At 49.9% G+C, this 24,049-nt stretch overlaps 1 long non-coding RNA gene across 1 annotated transcript; it reads left to right on the plus strand.

Annotated features, from left to right (window-relative positions):
• The first annotated feature begins 925 nt into the window (after positions 1-925).
• On the plus strand, positions 926-13,444 carry LOC139179111 (uncharacterized). Its single transcript, XR_011563520.1, has 2 exons — positions 926-3,553; positions 12,928-13,444. It is a non-coding gene; the product is annotated as an uncharacterized lncRNA (long non-coding RNA).
• Positions 13,445-24,049: the final 10,605 nt, after the last annotated feature.

Raw genomic sequence — 24,049 nt, forward strand, 5'->3', positions numbered from 1 at the left:
GGCCCCCGTGCAGCTCACCCGCCTGTGGGCCAGGTGTCAGCGGCGTGCTCCGTCCGAGCTGGTGAGAGGTGTCAGTGCCCCCACTGGCTGGCTTTGGCGCATGGAAATGGTGTGATGCAGGGGGAAGCGGCATCTCCCTGGAGAGGCAAGTGTGACCCAGAGGGAGCGAGGCTTCTGCCATCAGGGCGTCCGGGCTCTGGAGGGACTTGCAGCATTGTCTGGGCCGCTCACCCCTTCTACTTACCCATCCAGTCTGTCCACGTGTTCTGGGTCACGCACTCTTCAGGTTAAAAAAAATTTTTTTTGGTTTTATTTTTTTTTAAAAGCATTTTTAATTTTATATTTGAGTATGGCTGATTAGTGACTTTCCCAGGTGGCTTAGTAGTGAAGAATCCACCTGCCCAGGTAAGGCACTCAGGAGACATGGGTTCGATCCCTGGTCAGGAAGATCCCCTGGAGGAGGGAATGGCAAGCCACTCCAGTATTCTTGCCTGGAGAATCCCATGGACAGAGGAGCCTGGTGGGCTAAAGCCCATGTGGTTGCAAAGAGTCGGACCCGACTGAGGGACTAAGCATGCACACACATGTAGCTGGTTACAGTGTGGTGACGGTTTCAGGTGTGCAGCAAAGGGACTCAGCCACACACCGACATGGATCTGTTCTCCCCCAAACTCCCCTCCCATCCAGTCTGCCATGCACTCTTTAGCTTTTGCCCAATGCTGGGCCCTGGCTGATTTTGCTTCTTGTCCAACTTGCTGATTTAATAATGGCATGAATCAGAAGGCAAGATCAGCTTGCACCCACAGGCCGCACCCGGGTGTTTCAAGGCTGAGGCTCGAGCTGCATTCGTTCTGGCTGTGTGCTGCCTGCATGCCCACCCGCCCCACCCCCCGCCCTTACCTGGCCACGTGCCCAGCCCCCACGACTGACAGGTCAGGGTGGAGAGTGGCCTTCTTAGAAGTGAGGTTTCAAAGCTCCTTTGGGATGGGAGTGTCAGAGCTGAGAGGATGGGTGTGTTCATGCCAGTGTCCCCAGAGCTGTCAGCCTGGCCAGGATCTGGAGGGCTTTAAAGCATCTGGAGAAGCAGGAGGGCAGACCCCCCACCTTGGGAGTGAGTGCTTCCATTCAGAATAACGTGATTTTACATCGGTAGGTCCAACCACGCTCTCCTGTTATTTCCACGTGTGCCAAGTTTATAAAGTTGTCAGTTTCCATAACCTCAAGCGCACACAGCCTTTTCATTTTATTTAACTCAGTTTGCAGCGGGAGGTACACGGGAGCAGTAAGAGAGGTGCCTGGCGCCCAGCTTCTCCATCCTTGTCAGAGACCCGCAGGCACACCTGCTGTAAAGCCAGCCTCGGGTCCTTTCCCCGGGGCAGGCTGGGCTAGGGCTGAGGGTGGGGGCCGAGCAGACTGGACTTGTTTCTGGAACCTGCAGGAGCTAGCTGGAGGGGCTCAGCCTTCTGCAGATGCGTTACAATCCAGGAGACGTTAAAGCTTTCTAGTTTGCGCCAGGGAGCTTTTTATGTCTTCCTTCCACAGCACGCACCTCCCTTGTGTGGGAGCTGACACGACTGGGGAAAATTGGATAAACCTTTGGAGATGCAGAAAGTAGAGGGGGCCACAGGGGGCCGATCAAGGGACGCTTCGGGAACTTCCTTCTTGCTCCCTCTGATGGAGACGCAAAACCAAGGCCTCCCGCCCGCACCCTGCTTTGCTCAGCATGGAGCCAGCCCACTAGCCTGCCAAGAGCTGTGGAGACACGTGGCTGCCGCAGAGGCAATGAGTCAGCATCCCACCTGCCTCGGAGGCCCCGTGAACCCGCAAGGGTGCTTATCCCCCTGGGTTAATATTAACCATCCAGGTGGGCCCCAGGCAAACCCAGGAAGTGGGGCGTGGCGACCCAGGGCAGGAGGCTGGGGAAGCCAGGAGCCCAGATTCCTCTTAACCTGGCCCTTCAGCTCGCTCAGCTTCCCTCTCCTGAGATTCATTTTATCCTTCCCTGCTTGAAACGCTGCCATTGGCCTGACCCATGCTGGGGAGGGGCCTAAGACCCACAGTGCGTTTGTGAATTTCCAGAAAGGCTTGGCACAGGGGACTCTGCTCTGTTATGTGGCAGCCTGGATGGGAGGGGGCTTTTAGGGGAGAATGGATACATGTACATGAATGACTTCCTGGAGGCCCAGAGGTAGAGAAAAAGCAGGAGACTCGGGTTTGATCCCTGGGTCGGGAAGATTACCTGGAGAAGGAAAGGGCAACCCACTGCAGTCTTCTTGCCTGGGAAATCCCATGGACAGAGGAGCCTGGTGGGCCACAGTCCAGGGGGTTGCAGAAGAGTCGGACACGACTGAGCGACCGAGCACAGCACGGCACTTGGCTGACTCCCTTTGCGGTTCACCTGAAGCTATCTTAACGTTGTTAACGGGCTATACCCCAGTACAAAAGAGCTAGTTTAAAAAGAAGGAAGGGCTTCGGGCCAGAGCTGGGTGAGAGGTCAAGGTCCATGGCTGATGGCTCAGAGGCCTTGTGAGGGCTCTTCTCTGAGCCTCAGACAAGGAAAACCCACTTCACTGCATGTACAGCAGTGCCCCACGAGTAGGGGGCAGCTGGTACCTTCCTTCCATGAGGCTGTTTCCTTGCCTCTTTCTCCAAGGTCTGGCCTTCTGGCCACTTTGACCTAACAGGGGACCTTCTCAACAATTCTGCCGTGAAAGCTGGAGGTGGGTTTTATGCCCGGTAGTGAGTGGCTGGCTTCCCTTCCCTAGATGGGTGGGAGGGGAGGGTGGCCGTGTGCACACAGGGCGGGGGCCACCCGGGGGTGCTGTGCCGGGCGGCTCTCACCCACCACCAGTGTTGCCAGCGCTGCAGAGGGTCGATTCCCCTGTAGAAGGCCTTTCCTTTGCCAGCCCGCACCCCATCGCTGGGCCCGCGATGTCTCGACTCTGCCGTTTGGAAAAGTGAATTCTGATGGCCGTGAGCGAGTTCTGGAGATTTGGGGGAAAGGCTGAAGGGGGCCAGATGGGGTCGCAGTTCTTGTCCTTGGAGGCTTATCGCCAGCCGACAGATAAGCAGACTTGGCCCACATGACTCACAAGGGTGGCTTGACTCACAAGGGTGGCTTGACTCCTTCTGGGATTGTTCATGGCCAGTTCCCGGGAAATTGGGGGAAAAACAAGCAGAAAGAGGAAGGTTTGTTTGTTTGCTCAACAAATATTTACCGAGCTCCGTGACGTGACAGCCTGTTCTCAGCCTCGGAAGATGCACAGCTCCAAGCAAGACTGGCAAGTTCCCAGTCGTCCCGCCGTGTCCACTCCAGGGAGAGAGGACAAGACATAGATTAGGCATCCAAATCAACAAACAAGAGAATCTGCGAGCAGCCAGCGCCCTGGAGACAGAGAGCCAGGCAGTGGCTCTCAAATGTGAGACCCCATCACACTCACGCGGCGGCGGGGGGGCATTTAGAACACAGATGGCCTGGCAACCCCCCCCAGCGCTTCCGGTCCAGTGTGTCCAGGGAGGGCCCAGATGATTCGCCTTTCTCACAAGATCTCAGGTGATGCGTTGATCCTGGCCCCTGGACCATACTTTGAGAGCGACTGAGTAGGGTCTCAGGATAAGGGGGTGGGTGGGGGGAAGTTTAGAAAACCAGTTAGGAAGGATCAAGGATGTTAGGGCTGTTCACTTTTCTGATGGCTTAAGTGGCAGGGGTGGAGGCTGTATGTTATTTGCTGTATGTTACAGCCTTTTTGGAACGGACAGCGGCAAAGAAAGAAAAACAGAGTGTTCCTCTCATCTCTCTCTCACTCCACTTTCCTCCCTATTCAGATGAGCATTTGGAATCTCATTGTTCTGCGGAGCTGGCCATCTAGCTGGCCTCAAGGCATGGTGCTACTTTGTGGCCTAGAATATTCCCATCTATTTGTTAGTTCTCACGAAGCAGCCGTTTAAAGCCGATCTGGGTCTAACCATTTCAGGAACATCCCTGATACCAAAGGGAAGGAGGTCCTCGTTCGGGTTGTAACCAGCTCCAGGGCTCCCTGGGTCCAGTCTCCTCAGTTACCCATTGGGCAGTGGTGTGTGTATGTGTGGTTTTCTTTTTTAAAGTTATTGAAATACAGTTGATTTATATGCGTTAATTTCTGCTGTACAGCCAAGCGATTCAGATACATACATATATACATATATTATTCTTTTCTCTTACGGTTTATCACAGACTAGTGAATATAGTTCCCTGTGCTGTATAATTGTTGCTGTTGTTGTTTAATTAAGTCATGTCCGACTGTTTGTAACCCCATGGATTGTAGCCTGCTCAGCTCCTCTGTCCATGGGGTTCTCCTGGCAAGAATACTGGAGTGGGTTGCCATTTCCTTCTTCTGTGTGTTTTTTATAGATATATATATATATATCAGATCAGATCAGATCAGTTGCTCAGTTGTGTCCGACTCTTTGCGACCCCATGAATCACAGCACACCAGGCCTCCCTGTCCATCACCAACTCCCGGAGTTCACTGAGACTCATGTCCATCAAGTCAGTGATGCCATCCAGCCATCTCATCCTCTGTCGTCCCCTTCTCTTCCTGCCCCCAATCCCTCCCAGCATCAGAGTCTCTTCCAATGAGTCAACTCTTCGCATGAGGTGGCCAAAGTACTGGAGTTTCAGCTTTAGCATCATTCCTTCCAAAGAAATCCCAGGGCTGATCTCCTTCAGAATGGACTGGTTGGATCTCCTTGCAGTCCAAGGGCCTCTCAAGAGTCTTCTCCAACACCACAGTTCAAAAGCATCAATTCTTTGGCGTTCAGCCTTCTTCACAGTCCAACTCTCACATCCATACATGACCACAGGAAAAACCGTAGCCTTGACTAGATGGACCTTTGTTGGCAAAGTAATGTCTCTGCTTTTGAATATGCTATCTAGGTTGGTCATAACTTTCCTTCCAAGAAGTAAGCGTCTTTTAATTTCATGGCTGCAGTCACCATCTGCAGTGATTTTGGAGCCCAGAAAAATAAAGTCTGACACTGTTTCCACTGTTTCCCCATCTATTTCCCATAAAGTGGTGGGACCGGATGCCATGATCTTCGTTTTCTGAATGTTGAGCTTTAAGCCAACTTTTTCACTCTCCACTTTCACTTTCATCAAGAGGCTTTTGAGTTCCTCTTCACTTTCTGCCATAAGGGTGGTGTCATCTGCATATCTGAGGTTATTGAGATTTCTCCCGGCAATCTTGATTCCAGCTTGTGTTTCTTCCAGTCCAGCGTTTCTCATGATGTATTCTGCATATAAGTTAAATAAACAGGATGAAAATATACAGCCTTGACGTACTCCTTTTCCTATTTGGAACCAGTCTGTTGTTCCCTGTCCAGTTCTAACTGTTGCTTCCTGACCTGTATACAAATTTCTTAAGAGGCAGATCAGGTGGTCTGGTATTCCCATCTCTTTCAGAATTATCCACAGTTTATTGTGATCCACACAGTCAAAGGCTTTGGCATAGTCAATAAAGCAGAAATAGATGTTTTTCTGGAACTCTCTTGCTTTTTCTATGATCCAGCAGATGTTGGCAATTTGATCTCTGGTTCCTCTGCATTTTTCTAAAACCAGCTTGAACATCAGGAAGTTCATGGTTCACATATTGCTGAAGCCTGGCTTGGAGAATTTTGAGCATTACTTTACTAGCGTGTGAGAAGAGTGCAATTGTGCGGTAGTTTGAGCATTCTTTGGCATTGCCTTTCTTTGGGATTGGAATGAAAACTGACCTTTTCCTTTATTTGTTTGGCTGCACCATATCAGGTTGCGGCATGTGGGATCTAGTTTTCTGACCGGGGATGGAACCCGGCCCCCTGCTTTGGGAGGACAGAGTCTTGGCCACTGGACCGCCAGTGAAGTCTGGTAGTTGTGTTTTTGTAAAATAAAGATAACAAGCATCACAGATTAAAAGATTATAATTGACCTGAAGACAGAAGATATAACTTCTTCATCTCTTCATCCTCAGAATCTAGTAGCAAGCCTGCCCTAACAGTAAGCCATGCCTGCTTGTTGATTGCAAGTATTCAATCAATGATTTATCCACAAGCAGGCACTGCAGTAGGTGCTGGGGTATAAAAACCAGGCAGACCCGGCCCCTGCTCCCACGGAGCGCACGGCCTAGGTCAGGGATACAGACAAATCAACAGTCTCCCTGATGGCTCAGACTGTAAAGACTCCGCCTGCAATGGGGGAGACCCAGGTTTGATCCTGGGAGTCGAGAAGATCCCCTGGAGAAGGGAATGGCTACCCACTCCAGTATTCTTGACTGGAGAATTCCATGGACAGGGAGCCTCATAGGGTCACAAAGAGTCAGATATGACTAAGTGACTAGCACTTTCACCCCACACTACCGTGTAAGGTGCTGTCGTACAGTCCATACTAGGAGTGAGACAGGGCACTATGGAAATGTGTGGTCTAGGGAGGCCGGGAAGGCTTCCTGGAAGAAGCAGCAGATAACATGGAGGATGAGTGCGCTGGATAAGCAGGAGTGTGTGTCTGCTCAGGCCCAGAGGTGGGAGGCACACTCCCTGACTAGCATCAGCTCAGGACAGCTGGGGCTGAGAACTGGGGTGCGATCCCGAAGGGCCCTGTAGCGAGGGGCCAGTGTTACGGCATGTGGAGGATGCGTCTTAGGGGCCTCACTGGCTTGTTGCCATTTACACCAAGCACAAAGGTCCCGCCTTACGTACCCAGTGGCAGTCAGTCAAATACCCGGGGTGGGGAAACTTGCGGCGGTGCTGGCTGGACTCTGTTTTGAGTTGGCTGTGTTTGAAGGTCCTGGTTCCCAGCCTCCACTTCCTCCCACCTGTTGGACGGGGAGGGCTGGGCAAACCTGTTTGGGTGAAGGAAGAGCTTGTTGAACTCTGCACCTTCAAAGAGCCTTCTTGGAAGAGAAGTGACAGCTCTATTATAATGTGGTTTGGGGGTGAAAGATCGTGTCCAAAATGGTTGCTGAAACACCAAAATATGATTTTTGTGCCCAGTGAGGCGTAGCTGCCTTCCCGTGAGCTCTGTCTGCTCGCCCGGTGTGCAGGTCCTGGCCAATGACCTGTGACCTGGGGCAAATCAGTTAGTCTTTCAGCACCCAACTTTTCTATAGTTACAAAATGGAAGGTCAGGGGATGTTGTGTATAGAAATGAGACGGCGATTGTGAAAACACTGGACTCTTTCTGGACAACATCAGGAGTCCAGGGCATGGGCTGTTAGAGGCGTTTAGTTTCGCTGATGTGGCAATGGTCACCACTTCTTCTGTGTGTCTGGGTGTCCTTAACAGTTAAGTATGCAGCCCAGAATCTGTATCTGGTTTATTTCTGTAAAAATACTTTCTCCTTGCTTTTATATACACTTTCTCCTATTTTATTTATTCAGAGGCTAGTATGTTCAGAAACTTCAGGTTAATAAAACATCCCCAAAAGAAAGAGAAGGGGCCAGGTACAACTTTTCCAATTAATTTTTGATACACTTGGAAAAGCTGTGGATTTGCAGCGAGAAGTTTGTGTTTTGTGTGAGAAGTGTGCATCGTCTCAGAAACTCTTTGGATCCCTTGCTGTCCTTTCAGAAAAGGTGATTGAGATTCCCCAGGGCACCCCACTGCTGTCTCCAGCAGGCTGCACCCCCTTTTGAAGAACTCGGGTCTTGTTCAGACTTGCAGATTGAATAACTCCCTCTGTCCCGATGGACTTGTTTTCCGGCCAGGCTTTCTTCTGCTGCAGCTGACCTGGATTTTCTCTCTTCCACTTGGGCTTTTTTTTTTGACCCCAAGAAATACTGAGGTTCAGATGGGCGTTACCTGGAGGGGAGAGGCATGCAGCATTTTCTAATTGTTCAGGATGTTCTATTTCTTGGGCTGGCTCCCATGTTCGTTTTGCAGGCATGAAAAGGAACTCTCCACTCTGGACACGGAGACAGTCTTTTCACGGGGTTTTTCTTTTTTCCATGCCTGATTTCCTTCCCATTTCTCTCTACCATTTTGAAGAATGGTATGGACGGTGGAGAAAAGAACTTTCATGTTAAAATGTGAGCCATGTGCTTGGTGCAAGAAAGCGGGAAGTTACTCATTCTAACAGGCTAATGCCAAATGCAAATTACAGTTCGTGGCTGAGCAAAATAAACTCACTTTTTAAACCCTGAGGTCCAACCAGCAGATTCCTAAAGGGAAACTAAGTGCCTTTAATGAGCTTTTGGATGAAGCACATTCTCGCCAATTCCTGTTCTTCTGTAAATGTCTTAAGGCAGCATAATTGGAATTGGAGCTAAATTTCTATAGTCTCTCTCTTTTTTCCCTCTGATGGATGAAAATTAGAGTTTATCCAGTATCGGTTATCTATTGCATTTTTAAAAATTTAATGACATTTTATTTAACCAAATATACATAAAACATTGTCATTTTAACATGTAATACGTTTAAAATTATTGAAGCAATTTACATTTTTTTCTTGCAAAATGTTGGAGACTCAGTGTGCCTTTCACAGTTACCGCGCATCTCAGTTTTGACCATCTGTATTTCAAATACTCAATAGCCGCTAGCCATTTGTGGCTACCTGTTCAACAGCAGCGCAGTTGTAGGTATAATTTAGGTTAAATATAAATATAGTTCCAGATTAACCACCTTAAGGATTTAAAGAAAGCAGAGTGATATTCCTGCATCTTCTGAGACTGCAAGCTCTCACTGATGGTAAGCTCCAGGAATAATAATGATCATTCACATTATTATACTTTTCTATCAGCTTGAATTTAGGTTTAAATAACACAAAGTAAAATAAAATTAATTTAAAAAGGAAAAAGCATATGTTACAAAATTCAAAAAAAGGTAACATTTTGTACATTTTTGTATTCTCTTAAAATCCAAACTTGGCTTCAAATGGAAGAGCATTGCAAGTTCAGTGTGTGTGTGTGTGTGTGTGTGTGTGTGTCTGCGCGTGCGCGCTCAGTTCCTCAGTTGTGTCTGACTCTTTGCAACCCCATGGACTGTAGCCTGCTCCTCTGCCCATGGAATTCTCCAGGCAAGAATACTGGAGTGGGTTGCCATTTCCTTCTCCAGGATTTTCCTGACCCAGGGATCGAACCTGCATCTCCTGCATCTCCTGCATTGCAGGTGGTTTCTCTACCACTTGAGCCATCGGGGACGCCCAGTGGAAACCATCTAATTCAGAGACTGCCTTCCTTCCTACTACGTTTAAGAAAATCTGGCCTGTAATCTAGGGCACGCCTTCCAACACACAGAGCATTCGGCTTGCAGGGGAGACAATGAGTGAACCTTCTTTCAAAGAAAGGAAAAGCATAAAGGGGTCAGGAGAAGAGTCAGTCTTCAGGTCTAGTTAGAAGCCAAGCTGGGACTTCCCCATCCCAGACCTGAGCAGACGACAAAGCGTTTCCTCAGAGCCGGGAAAGGATGGCAGGGAGCGATGACCACGTCTCATGCCCCGTACACGGCCGGAGGCTGAGCTGATGAGTTCTCGATTCTCACGCAAAACAAGGAAGGGAGGCGAGACGGCCCAGATGAGGAATGTTCCCGGGCCTGCTGGCCATACTGACCAGAGTAGCCTGCGGCTGCGGCTCCTTGCTCACCTCAGACAGGAATTTGGGAAAGTGAAGCAGAGTTATTATCTGAATACTTGTCTGCAGCTCTGGGAATGGAGGCCGCCCTGAACTCACAGCAGATTCCAGATGCATCATCCCCCTTTCCTAGATCATGTGGCCACTTGAATCATTCCAGGGTTCAGTTCAGTTCAGTTCCATCACTCAGTCGTGTCTGAGTCTTTGCGACCCCATGGACTGCAGCATGCCAGGCCTCCGTGTCCATCACCAACATGTCCATTGACTCAGTGATGCCATCCAACCATCTCATCCTCTGTCGTCACCTTCCCCTCCTGCCCTCAATCTTTCCCAGCATCAGGGTCTTTTGAAATGAGTCAGCTCTTCACGTCAGGTGGCCAAAGTATTGGAGTTTCAGCTTCAACATCAGTCCTTCCAACGAATACCCAGGACTGATCTCCTTTAGGGTGGACTGGTTGGATTCCAGGGTAATTCCTTATTATCAGTACTTTTCTGCTCAGCACTGACATTTCTCAGTCATAAGATGGGGCTTTTGATGATGCTGATGACAAGACAGTTTGGTTGCTTGAACTGGGATCCAAATAAGGTTTATATTGCAGGGTTGACTTACATGCCTGTCTTCTTCAATCTATTTGTTGTTGTGCAGTTGTTAAGTCATGTCTGACTCTCTGAAACCTCATGGGCTGCAGCACGCCACACTTCCCTGTCCTTCACTATCTGTCAGAGTTTATTCAAACTCGTGTCCACTGAGTCGGTGATGCCATCCACCCATCTTCATCTTCTGTCACCACCTTCTCCTCCTGCCCTCAATCTTTCCCAGCATCAGGGCCTTTTCCAAAGAGTTGGCTCTTCTCATCAGGAGGCCAAAGTGTTGGCGTTTAATCTATAGCTCCCCTTTTCCTTTTCTTCCTTGCCATTTTTCAATTTTTGCTTGTTTTTGAAGAAACCAGGTCATTTTCCCCATGGAGTTTCCCACAGTCTACGTTTTGCTGATTAAAGCCCAGGGTGTTGTTTATCACTGGGCTGTGTCACCTGCATTTCTGAACCTCTGAGTTGGCAGTGAGATCTGACTTCATCTGAATGATTTTGTTCGGCACAAAACCCCACCCAGAAGTGGTCTCATCACCTCCCTGACCTCAGCTCTGCCTTCCTCTTGCTCATGCTGTTTCTGCCCCCTGGTCTTGAACACTAGGCACGCTCTCTCCAAAGGGCACGCATAGCTCCCCCACCTACCTCTCGCCTCCTTCGAGTCTTGGCTCAAATGTCCTCTTCTTGATGAGGGCAGCCCTGGCCACCTGTTAACCGCATGGAAGCTTAGACCAGCACTTCTGGTCACAGAGCAGCGCCTGACATGTGATGTGGTCCTTTCGTATGTGCTGGATGAGTTAAAGAAAGGGAACCACTTTCCCCCATCTTACTCTGCTTGTGATGCCACTGCCAATCACAGCACGTGTGTCCTTGGGTACCAGGTACCACTCTGTCCCAGGTGTGCTGTGTGCTGAATGCGGGGCTTATTTCAATATCACTACAGCATAGGGTAGGTCCTACCATTATCATCCTCCTACAAACGAGACTGGTGGGCATGGAGGTGCCCTGCCCAGGGCCTCCAAGGAAAGGCTTGTAGCTCCTGCCGTGAGGAATGCAGTCAGCAGAGCCTGCAGCCATCAGCTTCTTGTTCAGAGTCACGTGTACCCTGGGCCGTGTACACGGGTGGATCCCAGCAGGAGGACAAAAGCCTGGCCACCAAGCCACAGCCCTGATGGACCAACAGATGCTCCCCAAATCCCCATGGGACCAGCTCAGCCTTTGTCCAAGTTCAGCTTCTCTTTCTGCCCGAACTTGACTGCTCCACCCCATTCTCTGCAGGTATCAGGGTTCAGCATGCGTGCTCAGTCGTGTCCTACTCTTGGTGACCCCACGGACTGTAGCCCACCAGGCTCCTCTGTCCGTGGGATTTCCCAGGCAAGAGTACTGGAGTGGGTTGCCATTTCCTTCTCCAGGGGACCTTCCCAACCCAGGGATGGAACCCGAGTCGAGTGCATCAGCAGATGGATTCTTTACCACTGCACCACCTGGGGAGCCTAATAAACGCTCCACAAGCCAAACTCCATCTCAGCATCTATATCCTGGAAACCCCAACTTGTGACGCCAAGGAGGCAGAATCTCAGAAAGTGAGCTAAGCTTCCCAGGGTCCCAGTGCAGTGTTGGCAGAGGAGGAATTTGACGGGGTTCTGGTCTCTCAGGTGAGATGTGCTGTTTCCAGAAGCACCACATACCTCCCAGAGCCCTGAATCTGGGAAAGTACCATCCACACCCTGCCTCTGCTCTGGGTTTCAGCTGCCTGGGTGAGGCAGCCTAGCCACATTTAACATGTCTCTGTAGGAAACTGGATTCTCGGTCACAGCTGGCGACCTACCCTGTAGTGTAAGAAGGTGAGCTGTCCATTTCCTATGCAGCAACTAGGAAAAGGTTCACGGAGGAGTCAGAGGAGGAGGAGGATGAGGAGGAGGAGGAGGCGGCGGAGTCAGAGCAGGAGGCGGAGTCAGAGGAGGAGGAGGAGTCAAAGCAGGAGGAGGCGGAGTCAGAGCAGGAGGCGGAGTCAGAGCAGGAGGCGGAGTCAGAGGAGGAGGAGTCAGAGCAGGAGGAGGCGGAGTCAGAGCAGGAGGAGGCGGAGTCAGAGCAGGAGGAGGAGGAATCAGAGCAGGAGGCGGAGTCAGAGCAGGAGGAGGAGGAGTCAGAGCAGGAGGAGGAGGAGTCAGAGCAGGAGGCGGAGTCAGAGCAGGAGGAGGAGGAGTCAGAGCAGGAGGCGGAGTCAGAGCAGGAGGAGGCGGAGTTAGAGCAGGAGGAGGCGGAGTTAGAGCAGGAGGAGGCGGAGTCAGAGCAGGAGGAGGAGGAGGAGGAGCAGGAGGCGGAGTCAGAGCAGGAGGAGGAGGAGTCAGAGCAGGAGGAGGAGTCAGAGCAGGAGGCGGAGTCAGAGCAGGAGGAGGAGGAGTCAGAGCAGGAGGAGGAGGAGTCAGAGCAGGAGGAGGCGGTCTGCAGAAGAGGACGTTCTCATAGTCACAGGTGGGAACGGTACAACCATTTCAGAGTTTTGACAAAAACCTTAAAACAGTAGTCTTTGATTTCCTCATTGCAGTAAATTAATGTATGGGGAGTGAAAAGAAAAAAAAAAAAGATGAAAAGGATCAGCAGTCCTTGTGAGTCCCTGCTTTCGTCCTTGGGGCTTTAGTGGCCTCAGGATCAAAAACCTCACTTTATCTCCTGGCCGCCGGGTAGGTCCCTCCCCTGTGTCCCAGAGGTTGGTTACTTGCTTACCTTTTTATGTTAAACCACTGGCTGCACTTTGTAGGTTAGAGCGCATGATGGTTAGATGGCATCACTGACTCAATGGACATGAATTTGAGCCAGCTCCAGGAGACAGTGGAGAACAGAGGGACCTGGCAAGCTGCAGTCCATGAGGTCGCAAAGAGTTGGACGCGACGTAGCAGCTGAACAACAGCAATCGCCGTGTAATCTGTTTGTGGTCTGTTCTTCCCCTGTAGACTTTGGGGGTCCTCGGGTCAGGGGCTGTGTCACGACCTTGTGTGTTTCTCTAGTGACCTTTTGTGCTCCTCTCTCCTTGCAGGGAGGTGGCACTGATGACGTCCTAGGTGAGTAAAGTGACTGAAGGTTAGGTCGTGAGCTTATCTTCCAGACCGGCAGTTCCTGCAGGCGATGGGCGTACGTGGCAGGGAGGAGACTGTCACAGAGCCCTCGCAGTGTCCCTCACTGACTCCCAGACCAATGAGCTTCTGATTCCTTTGTTCAGCTACGGGATGGAGCCATGGGGCTTCTATCCTTAAGAAATAAAGGCTTACTTTATTTCACTTTGCAGATACTGTGATTATTTTTTTTTAATTGAAGGTTTGTGTCAACCCTGTGATGTCAGATGATGGTTAGCTTTCTTTTAGCATTAAAGTATTTTTTTAAGTCTTTATTGAGTTTGTAACAATGTTGCTTCTGCTTTATGTTTTGATTGTTTGGCTGCGAGGTATGTGGGATCTTAGCCTCCTAACCAGGGATCGAACCCGTACCCCTTGCACTGGAAGGTGAGGACTTAATCACTGGACCACCAGGGAATAAAGTATTGTAAATTAAAGTATGTACACTGGTTTTCTAGACATCATGCTCTTGTGCACTTTATATACTACAAGTGGAGTGCAGACATAACTCATACGCCTGGGAAACCAAAGCTCACGTGTGACTTGCCCTTTCGGGACACCCGCTTTATTGTGTGGTCTGGAACCCAGCCTGCGGAGTCTGCGAGGTCTGCCCGTGTGTGTTCTCCCGGTCTCGTCTGGCTCCCGCTTCGGGTCCAGGCGGAACTCCCTCCCAGCTCACTTCCACGAGAGGAAAAAGCTGTCTTCAGAGGCTCAGTCCAGGGCAGGCGTTCCCCAGATGGGACCCAAACTACCCTGTCTTCTTTCTTTGGGCTCCTGCTTGACCTATTGTTCCCTGGAAACTGGAGGCCCCTTGAAGAATCCTCCCTTGTTTACCCCAAGCAGTGAACTGTTAACAACGAACCACATTTTGCAGAGTCCTCTGGCCTGGCCGAGGGTCTGAAGGCTGGGGTGTGGCTGCAGAGGCAGTGGCAGAGGTGAGCTGGCTCAGCGAGGGCAGCGTACCCTAACGAGGATGTGGAGGCTGGCTTATCATTGGCTCCGGAGGGAAGCAGGGCGGTTGCTGGGAAAAGGGCGCGATCAAGGGGAGGTTCACCTCCAGAAGAGGGCTCCGTCCATGTGCAAGGTTAAAAATGTGCTCCCCAGGCAGCTCAGTGGTAAAGAATCTGCCTGCCAATGCAAGAGAGAAAATAGGAGATGAAGGTCTGATCCCTGGGTGGAGAAGATCTCCTGGAGAAGGAAATGGAAACCTGCTCCAGTATTCTTGTCTGAAAAATCCCACGGACGGAGGAACTGGGTGGGCTACAGTCCATGGGGCCACAAAGAATTGGACATCACTGAGCAACTGAGCACAGGAGCACAAGCTTAAAACGTCACATCCGTGAATATTTATTGGACTCTGGTCAAGGGAGAGCAACAGGGCACAGTGATGGGAGCCCAAGGGAAAAGCAAGCTGGGGTGGAGATGTGAAGGTGGCTCAGTGGATAAAGCGGAGGCAGGGAGTGAGCAGAGGGGCAGCGAGGGTCCACTCTGGAGAGAGAGACTGGGCACGTGGTGTGGGAGCAAAATCCCCAGGGGACGACAGAATTCAGGTTACGGAGCCGCAGTGCAGTTGGCGGGTAGGGTGTGCTTCCCCGGGGTCTGCATCAGAGGCACCTGCGGAATGAAAAATACACTGACGCTGGGCCTTTCCCAAGACAGTCTAACCTAACTGGCCTGGAGTTTGGCCCGAGGGGTTCTGATGAGCCAGCTGGTTAGGAACACCAGCTCTAGACTTCAGAAAGGGGCAGTGCCTCTCCTGGGGGTGGGGAGGAGGAGGGGAAAGCTGGTGGGGACTTGAGGGTAGTAAGGCGCATTTTCCTATTTCTTTCAATCACACTTCTCAGTCTCTGATTGCAGATGAATCCCCTGTGGGTCTTGCTGAAACGCAGATTCTGGTTAGTAGGGCTGGGCGGGCCTAAGACTCTGCATTTGTAACTCACTCCTGGGGTGCCACTGCTGCCGGAGCCTGCTCTGACTCTTTGTGACCCCATGGACTCTAACCTGCCAGGCTCTTCTGTCCATGGGACTTTCCAAGCAAGAGTACTGAGGTGGATTGCCATTTCCTCCTCCAAGGGATCTTCACAAACCAGGGATTGCACCCAGGTCTCCTGCGACTCCTGCATTGGAAGGTGGACTCTTTACCACTGAGCCACCTGGGAAGCCCACTGCTTTGGTTGGTCTTAACGTTGACAGAGGGTTTCATGTCGACCCACTTGTTTTGCATCAGACATGATCTGGCGTACATGACGTAGGTCTTATGGTCCTGAGATTGTACAGGTTGGGGAAGGAGGTCAGAGAGGGGCAGGCAGAGGAGCAGAGGGTGGCCCCAGGCAGTGATGTCTGGTGGGCCTTTGAGCGCCGAGCCACTTTCATCAGCTCATGGATGAGAAATGACTGCAGGGCAGGTCCTGTCTACTGGCCTCAGAGGACAGCACAGAGCTCAGGTCTTCCTGCTCTGGGGCCTGAGCTGGTCCTGGGGGCTGGTGAGGGCCTCAGGCTGCCTGCTCTGAGGACAGGCCTGGGTATGTGGCTCAGTGGAATGCGAGGGCTCACGGACAGACTGCAGTCCCTGGAGGCTGCTGGCTGAGTCAGCTGGGCTATTTCATAAGGTGAAGAGTGGAGACCAAGGTCAGTTGCTGCAAGTGATGGGGTTTGGTGGAGGGACACCCGGAGAAAGAGGGGAGGTGGGCGATGCTGCCACAGGCCTCTCAGGGATGGGAAGGATGTTCAAGGTTGAGTGTTTCCCTGGCAACCAGTTCTTCTCCCCCTAGAAACGGTGGTACCTGCCACTGCGGAACTTCCTCTCTTCCCTCTTGCCCTGCTGCTTCTTTGCTCTTCTCCCTGCTGCCTGGAGACTCCTTTTCTGCCATTTCTTGTCCAGCTCCCTGCTTCCTGTGACCAACTCCTGTGACCATCTGTGTGCATTATATTCAAAAATCCTTAGCAGGAAAGGTCTAGTTTGAGGATGGGCCTGGAGTTGGGATCACAGTGCCCATCTCAGGCCGGTCTCTAGGTGCCACTTTGGGGTCCAGTCGGCCGAGGTCAAGGTGGCAGGGGGAGATGGATGACTCAGAGCAGGTGCCTGAGCTGCCCGGGGGCGTGGCAGCCCTCAGAGGGGAAGCCCCAGACCTTGCAAAGCTGGGCCCCCGTTCTGGGGGATTTGAGAAGAACTGGGATCCTAAGCACATCCCCAGAAGCTCCAGGATTTCCAGATGAGGCGAATAAGAGATTGCATTTTCTGGGCCTGAAGTGTCGGGCAGGGCTGTGGTGTCTGGAGCAACCCACGAGACTACAGGTGGGTGACAGAGTGGGCAGCGTTGGATGAGGTCAAGGAAGATGAAAAGTACCTGTGGGTTGCGTTGATGGTCCGTAAACCGCACTTCCTGGGGTCGGTCCCGATCCTGGACACGGAAGTCAGTCTGGACTTGGAGGACTGGGGCCGTGATGGACTGGCAAGACCACGGTGGACGCGCACAGACGGACCCACGTGCAGAGAACCAGGGAAACACCGTGTCTACACGGAAAGGGGACTTTGCACGCCACGCACATGGTCGGGACCTGTTCTCAAACCAAGAGCTTTCCGTACTCATTTGTAAACTCCTAAGCGCTGGCAAAAGCACTTAATCTGTGAACATTTTTCTATTTTTTGGCTGTGCAGTGTGGCTTGCAGGATCTTAGTTCCCCAGGGATTGAACCTAGGCCCCTGGCAGGGAAAGCACTGAGCCCTAACCACTGGACTGCCAGGAAATTCCCAACATAGTCTTCATTACTTCAATTTGGTTTTTGCTTTAAAAAAAAATGTTATTAAAGTATAGTTTATTTACAATGTTGTGTTAATTTCTTCTATACAGCAAAGTGACTCAGTTACACATGTATTAATATATTCTTTTTCATTTTCTTTTCCATTATGGTTTATCACAGGATGTTGAGTATAGTTTCCTTTGCTGTATAGTAGGACCTTGCTGTTTATCCTTCCTGTATGTAGCAGTTCACCTCTGCACATCCCAAATTCTCAGTCCTTTGCTCCCCACCCCCACCCCTTTGGCAAATACAAGGCTGTTCCCTAGGTCTGAGTCTGTTTTTGGTTCGTAGATTGTATTTGTTTGTATTGTATTTTAGATCCCACATATAAGTGATATTGTATAACATTTGCTTTTCTGACTTAGTTCCCTTAGTGTGGTCATCTCTGGATCCATCTGTGTTGCTGCAAATGGCTTTATGTCCTTCTTCGTGATGGCTAAGTAATACTGCAAACACATTTCTAAGCTGATTGGTTCTGTGTGCCGTGCCTGCCTTTCCTGCGGTTGTCTGAGCAGGACCCATGCCTTTCAGAAGGCTTCACTTGGCACCGTCTGCCTCTTCGCACACACTGTGCCGTGGTGACACGGACCCTGGTGCACCCTACTCGCAGGGAGGTGAGTGGGCCTTACCCCGACACACTCACTTGGTGAGTGGGATTACCACCTTGCCTTCCGTGAGATGCAGTGGTGGTTTCCAATACTACAGCCGGGCTTCGAATCCTGGCTCTGTGGTCATACGCAGGAGGTTTCATTTTCCAAGCTTGGTTTTTTCCATCTAGGAAAAGATATGATTCACCTCATAAAATTAGAATGAAATTTGAGACACTTGTTCTATATGTAAGACTTAAAAAATAAAAAAAGTTTATTAACCTGGCTGGGCCAGGTCTTAGCTGTGGTATGTGGAATCTTCCATCCTCAGTGTGGCATGTGGAATCTAGTTGCAGCATGTAAACCCTTAGTTTCGGCATGCGGGATCTAGTTCCCTGACTAGAGATCAAACTTCGGCCCCCTGCATTGGGAGTGAGGAGTCTTAGCCACTGACTACCAGGGAAGTCCCCATATATATGCATGACTTTTAGCACAGTAGCTGTCACGTAGCGAAAGCTAGCGAATATTATTACTGCAAGCAGAAAGCCTGGGTCTTGCTCCAGGCTGTGAGCTTATTCATTATTATTTATTGAGCAGTTACTATGTGCTAACCCTTGTGTTCAAAGGATGAGATGGTTGGATGGCATCACTGATTCAATGGATATGAACTTGAGCAAACTCCTGGAGATGGTAAGGGACAGGGCAGCCTGATGTGCTGCAGTCCATGGGGTCGCGAAGTCAGATGCGACTTAACAGCAACCAGTCTTGTGTTATGGGCTCTGCCCTAGTTAATCTTCACAAAAGGGCAAAATTTTTTTTTTTCCTTCCTATTTTGTAGATGAGGAAATGGTGGCCCAGAGAGGTGAAGTTCTTAACTGAGGTCACCCCACTGTTAGATGCTTCAGCCAATATTTAAATCCGCTAATGTTTATGCTTCTGTTTGTTGCCATCATGCGAAGTTGCCTGTCTGCAAGGCCTGAGCTCAGCTCTGGGTTTAAAACGAGGCAAGAGTGATATCTGGGCTCTGCCCTAGTGACTTGGGCTAGCCCTGCCAGTCTGGTTTGCTTGCGAGCCACCCAGAGGTACAGAAGAGTGTGCATTGCAACTGTGAGGGTCAGGAGACAAGCTCCCAAGCTTCCTGCCCTGAGACCTGCAGTCATCTCAGCCCTCAGTGAGTGAGCCCGCCTCCATGGCTTGGGCTGTCTGTACACCTGGGGCTGCCCACCTCCTGTAAAGCAAGTCCTCTGTTCCTGCTCTGGTTGCTGCTGCCTCCGCCAGACCCAGGTTCCCTGCGCACAGAAGATACTCAAGAAATGCCACCTGCGTGATGAGTGAAAACCTGCGTGACGAAGGCTAAGTCCCACGTTTCATGTGCACTGTATGCCAATCTGATGCTGTCAGACTGTGGGGCTGCAGAAGACTCTTGAGAGTCCCTTGGCCTGCAAGGAAATCAAGTCAGTCAATCCTAAAGGGAATCAACCCTGAATATTCATTGGAAGGACTGATGCTGAAGCTGAAGCTCCAATAGTTTGGCCACCTGATGTGAAGAGCTGCCTCACTGGAAAAGACTCTGATGCTGGGAAAGATTGAGGGCAAGAGGAGATGGGGGTGACAGAGGATGAGATGGTTGGATGACATCACTGACTCAGTGGACATGAGTCTGAGCAAACTCCAGGAGATAGTGGAGGACAGAGGAGCCTGTTACGCTGCAGTCCAGGGGGTCACAAAGGGTCGGACATGACTGAGTGCCTGAACAAAAAACAACCATGTCGTTTTTAAGGGAAGATTTGAAGGAATGCAAAAAGAATTATAGACTCCGACCAGAAGGAACTTTGCAAAAGCCTTTTGCTTAGAGATCTGAAGGGAGCTGATATTATTAATATTGACTACTTATTAGGTGTTCTGCCAGATGCTTTCAGCACCAGTCCTTATCAAATGCTCTCAAAGCTCTGATTACAATGACCGTCTTTGGTGTGGAGTATGTTATAACTGCTGGACGTGGTACCACCTATGATCTGTCCTGCCACGCTCAGCAGGACTCTCTCTCCCTCCCCCCGGTCCCTCCTGTTGAGAACTCTGCCCTCTGAAATTACAATGATTTCCCCCACTGGCAGTCAGAGGACAAGGTTCAGAAACTTGCTGTTGCCCAAGATCACAGAATGAGTTTCGGGGCAGAGTCAGGATTGAAATGCACGCTGATCTAGCATTTCCCACCAGCATTCACTGCCGTGCGCTGTTTCATGAACTGAAACTTAAAGAGAACTGGATTTATTTTTAACTTGCTGTTGCCTAGTGTGCCCCTGTCTCCCACCCTAAGGAAGCCTGTCTTCACCAGGCCAGCCCCTCCGTCTGAAGGGAGACTGGATTCAGGTCTTTGGAAGGAGCTTGGGGTCAAGGTTACATCTGATACAGAGTGAGCGTGCTGCCCTGAAAACATGTGAATCGATGGTTGGCAAACATACCTCTGGTCACAAGCAAACAGGATGAGAATTGGGAAATGAAATGAGCAGGGAAGCAATTCAGATGTGGGGGAACATGTACTGTTTAGGAACTTCCAAACTTTGGGTGAAAATATTGCAAGAGTTGAGTGGACTTACTTCCATTTTCAGTGAGATGTTTGTGAGCCAAAGCTGAACTGGATTATTAACCCTGTTTTTTCAACGTGTGGCTTTGCTTGTACACGTGTCCTTAGTGTGGAAGATTTTCAAATCGTGCTTGTTAAATACAGGTAGCTTTGTTTGCTTTTCTCTGCTGCTAAAATATGCATAACATTAAGTTTACCATTTTAACCATTTTTTAGCGTACAGTTCAGAGGGATTGAGTAGATTCGGTTGTTGCAGAACGATCACCCCCATCCATCTCCAGAGCTTTTTCACCTTCTCAAACTGAACCTCTGTCTCCAGTAAACAGTCACTTCCCAGCCTCCCTCCTCTCACACTCTGGCAAGCACCCTTCTCCTTTCTGTCTCTATGGATCTGATTACCTGGAGGGACCTCGTGTCGGTAGACTAATACAGTGTTCGCCCTTTGGGGATGACTTAGTTCACTGACCGTAGTGTCCTCTGGGTTCATCCATGGTGTGGTGTGTGTCAGAACCCCTTCCTTTTTTGGGCTGACTCATTTTCCGCTGTATGAATCCATCTCATTTTATCTGTTGACTCATCAGTGGATGGACAACTCAAGTTGAGCCCACCCTCTGGCTGCTGGGAATAGTTCTGCTATCACCACTTCCAGCTTAGGGATCAGGCCTCTGTTGTTTCTATTTTGTTTGTTTGTTTTTGTTTTTTGGCTGTGTTTTTGTGTTTGTGGCTTGTGGGATCCTAGTTCCCTAACCGGGGTTTGAACCCAGGCCCTCGGCAGTGAGAACGCAGAGTCCCAACCACTAGACCGCCAGGGAATTCCCAGGCTTCTGTTGTTTCTGTTTGAGGCCCTGGTTTCAGTTTTGTCTGCATTTTCTCCTATTCTTTGGCATCTTTGGGCTTTCCTGGTGGCTAAGCTGGTAAAGAATGCACCTGCAATGTGGGAGACCTGAGTTCAATCCCTGGGTTGGGAAAATCCCCTGGAGAAGGGAACGGCTACCCACTCCAGTATTCTGGCGGGTCACAAAGAGTCAGACACGGCTGAGTGACTTTCATTTCACTTTGCTTGTCATCTTTAGCAGGCAGGGTTAATAGGCTTTCTAGTTTCTCCCAGAAGAGCACTTTGGGGTCCCCTTTCAATACGGTATTGTGAAGCCAAAAAACCCCCCAAACATTGGAAAGCTGTTTCTGACAATAAACTTGTGGCAAAGCTACGTCGCTTCCTGCTTCGAATCTTGCTGTGAAATCGGCCACGTTTAATTCCACATCGGGTCCCGCCGAGCCGTTGCTCTTCTGTTACTGGCCAATGTGTGGTTTGCAGGGGGATGACCCGGGCGGGCGCGATGCTGGCTCCTGGCACTGCTGTGCCCTCTGACATCCTGCACATGTTTGCTCGAGATGGGCAGCTGCCCCGCCGCAGCACCCTGTCACTTCCTTCCCTGTATTTCAGATCGAGCAGCCGCATGGTTGAGAAGTCATTAGAAGAAAAAAAAAAAAAAGATCAGCCCTTAAAGAATAGCTCAGTTCTATTTCACTCACTCTACATAGAAAGGACGACTTTATTCAGGTCTCGACCGTAATGCCTCCTGAATCCTTCCATCTGGGCATCTTTCTGCATTCATTTTCCCCAAGCCCCACACGTTCAGGGTCGGGGGCTGGGGTGGGGGCTGGTGCGGAGCTTGGCGGGGTGGCCTTGCCTGGTGCTTCATCACAGTAAAGTTATTCTGGGTCTCAGAAAACCTCATAAATCTGTTCCCCAGATGGAAGTCTCCATAAAAGGCTCCACTCTTTGTGTGAGTCTCAGATTTCCCTTCTCCTTAAATCCAACAAGTGAATAATCACAGGGATGAAGTAAATTGCAACACGGAGGGAAAAAAATTAGTGTTTTAAAAAACGAGTGCGGTTGTGAGTTCTGACCTCTTGCCTTCGTTTATGAGGAGCCACGTTTGTGGCAGGTTGACCTGCGATTCCTCAGAAACGGAAGTCAAGGGTACGCCGAAGGCCATTCACCAACACGCAGCTTTGAGTAAGCAAATGTCACTGATTCTCAACATTTCAATTATTTATTTCTTAAGAGGAATTTCATAACATGAGTTTGAGTTTGCTGGAGCCATTTATAAGAGCTGACTTTTTCTTTAAAGAGGAACATTAAGGCAAAGGGAGACCCGGAGGCCCAAGGCCCTGCGTCCACAGGGTGACCTTGGGAGTGAAGATGATGACCTTGGATGAAAAACAGGCCCTCGGGCGCTGCCCTGGTTAGTCAGGGCTGGTGGCCTGGTGCTGAGGGACCCCACAGGACACTGACAGCTGACACCAGGCAGGATGGCAAGTCTGGACGCCCCCTGAATCCGAAGCCCGGAAGCGGCCCACGGGGTTCACTGCCCCCTCCCCGCCCGTGCAGCCGGTGCCGCTGCCTTCATCTTGTGCATGAGAAACAGGCAGTCCTCTTTCTACCTGGCACACGATTCTCTAGGCCTGCTATGATTTTTTTAAAATTATAAAAGTACCACATGTGGATCGAAACAATTTGAAACAATATAGTTCAGCATTAAAAAAACCAAACATTTAATCTTCTCCCTTTCTTCTCCATCTTTGCAGAACTGGATGTGAACTTTTTGATTTCCTACTGCATAGAAATGCAAATCATATGTCATATTGTTTTATATTAAAGAAGAGGTGTCATATTATACCTATTATTTTGCAATTCGTTTTTCCCTTTCTCTTAACAACATAGCATGGCTGTCTTCCCAGATCAGTATATCAAGACCGAAATCATGTGAGGTGCAGATGGTGCTAGTGGTAAAGAACCGCCTGCCAACACTGAAGGCATAAGAGACACAGGTTTGATCCCTGGGCTGGGAAGATCCCCTGGAGGAGGGCATGGCAACACACTCCAGTGTTCTTGCCTGGAGAATCCCATGGATAGAGGAGCCTGGTGGGTTACAGTCCACAGGGTCACAAAGAGTCAGACAGGACTGAAGTAACAACCAGCACCCACGCAAATATTGTGCACAGAACTTTGCTGTACTTTATTCAGTTCTACGGATAGTCTTTCCAATGATGTCTAGTTTTTTACTATTATAAATAATACTTCAACCCAAAACCCCATGTATATGAGCATTGAAGCTTTTACTTCTGTAGAAAAGATAAAGTGGGATTACTAAGTATGCCCAATTTTAATTTTAGTTTTTACTGAAACACTCTAATTTGCAAAAAATACAACAAATCACACCATCGCCAGAGAGTGACCATTTCTCCACATTCTCACAGAGGTTGGATTGTGTAAACTTTGTCAAAAGATACCTCATTTCCCACTCCAGTACTCTTGCCTGGAAAATCCCATGGACGGAGGAGCCTGGTGGGCTGCAGTCCATGGGGTCGCTAAGAGTCGGACACGACTGAGCGACTTCACTTTCACTTTTCACTTTCTTGCATTGGAGAAGGAAATGGCAACCCACTCCAGTGTTCTTGCCTGGAGAGTCCCAGTGACGGCAGAGCCTCGTGGGCTGCTGTCTATGGGGTTGCGAAGAGTCGGACACGACTGAAGTGACTTAGCAGCAGCAGGAAGTCTGAACATTTTTTTTCATAAACGTACTGGCCATTTACATTTCCTCTTGTGTGAATTGCCTATCCATATGTTATTGTTTGTATACTTTTGGGGTTGTTTCTCCTTTCATTGCTAATTTACAGGATCAAAATTGTTAGGGATAGTCACCCTGAGGCTGTCATAATGATACAAGTATTTTCTTCCAGCCTGTGGTCTAGTTTTTGACTTTGTGGTCTTTTGTCAGGATGATACCACGA

The sequence above is a fragment of the Bos indicus genome, chromosome 23, assembly GCF_029378745.1.
Source record: "Bos indicus isolate NIAB-ARS_2022 breed Sahiwal x Tharparkar chromosome 23, NIAB-ARS_B.indTharparkar_mat_pri_1.0, whole genome shotgun sequence".
In the NCBI taxonomy this organism is placed as follows: domain Eukaryota; kingdom Metazoa; phylum Chordata; class Mammalia; order Artiodactyla; family Bovidae; genus Bos; species Bos indicus.